Consider the following 1,814-nt stretch of genomic DNA (forward strand, 5'->3'; position numbering starts at 1 on the left):
TAGTGTTTTTAGTGATGACGAAGAAAACATTGTTTAATTTATATTAATATGTATCACTTAAAAAATTTTAATAAAGATATTTATCTTAATTATGAAAATATACTAGCATGTTTTTTAATTTTTGGAACCTAATCCTCCTTTTCGTATTAGTTCTTTGTTTCGTATAACACGGATTCGCATAACACGGCAATTTTTTGGAACGTAACTACCGTGTTATACGGGGGTTACCTGTATATAATATTTTAGTTTTTTAATGCAAACATATAACATTTACACAAAAATGTACTAACAGTTAAATAAATAATTTAGGAAGGTCTTTAGTTTAAAATTTCGTTACAAGATGGCGTACATGTAGCCAAGCGTTATGAAAAGAATTAAAAAGATCGGTATTAATTGCTGAGTGATTTTTTTTCTATAGTAGACGTAGTTCCAGCAATTTTCATACACATACTAAAAAATTAACTTATATACATTACTTTTCGTTTTTTTTTTACCGTAGTCAACTTTCGCTAGCACAAAATTTTCTCCCAAAAAATATGTTAAAAATGACAGTTTTAGCCCTGGACCACTTTGAACACTGGGCAACCACATGGAGTTTATCCTTTTCCGCTACTAAAAGCGCTTCCGTCGATTTTTCTGCCAAACTCCACCGCCCTCCACTTACTTTGTCTCTTAACTCAGGTAATATCCCTCAGCGCCCTTCTCTCCGCATTCTCGGTCTTCATTTTTCGCATAACTTCACTTGGCACGCCCACGAGACTTTCTTAAGAACCAAAGTGACTCGTGCCGGTTCCCTCCTCAAATTTTTTGCTTCTCGTAGTAACGGTGCCAGGAGAGCCGACCTCCTCCGCTTAATCTACACCGTCCTTAGCCCGATGGCGGAATTTGGCGCTCCTCTCCTGGAAGGGGTCCCCCAACCACTATCCGTCAGATCGAAAAATCCATTCACGAAGCCCTTCGTGAATGGATTTTTCGCCTTGGGTGTGCCCAAGTCTACTCCGCTCTTATCTTTATATGCCGAGTCAGGCTATATTCCACTCCAGTCAAGACTGCGTCAGAAAGCCATATCGCATGCCATCACTCACCTCTCAAGAGGCCACTATAGCCCTCTCTACAAAATTCTCAGCACAGCTTCCAGTCTAGACTACTACCATTGGCGCCCTTTCCAGGTCCCGTATGCCTCTATAGTTCTCTCACTGATTCGTCAGGAAGGTCTACCCATCTCTCACCTATACCGGCAAAAACACGTACCCCCCCGAGCCCCGTGAACATCCAACCTAGAATTCGTCTTGACGACTTTCCAAATGCTTCCAGCCAACCTCCGGCAGCCTTGAATGCCCTATTCAATCATTTACATTCTACCAACTGGCGGGGTTGGACTCTCATTGGGGCAGATGCCTCAAAATCGCACCTACGGACGGCCTTTGGAGTAGTTCTTCCGGCTCATACGGTCAAGGAAACTTGGTCGCTACACACGAGTTGCAGCGTCTTCGGTGCGGAGGCTCTCGGCATCCAACGGGCAGTTAATCTCAGCGCCCGTCTTAACACTCCGACGGCCATTGTCTCGGATGGCAAATCAGTTCTCCAGGCAGTCGCCAACGTCAATTTTTCCTCTCCAGCGGTTATTATTGACCTAGCTGCTACCATCAGCTCTCACCCAACACCCCTTGAAATCGGGTGGACCCCTGGTCACGTTGGCATCAACATAAATGAAGAAGCAGACCAAGCCGCTAGCCATGATACTCCCATCGGCTCCTGGTGGCGACCTCTCATGGCACGTGACCTCATACGTCAGATGCGGGAATCGATCATCC

This window comes from Centruroides sculpturatus, unplaced genomic scaffold (genome assembly GCF_000671375.1).
Source record: "Centruroides sculpturatus isolate CEXI.00-Female unplaced genomic scaffold, Cexi_2.0 scaffold1058, whole genome shotgun sequence".
Lineage (NCBI taxonomy): Eukaryota > Metazoa > Arthropoda > Arachnida > Scorpiones > Buthidae > Centruroides > Centruroides sculpturatus.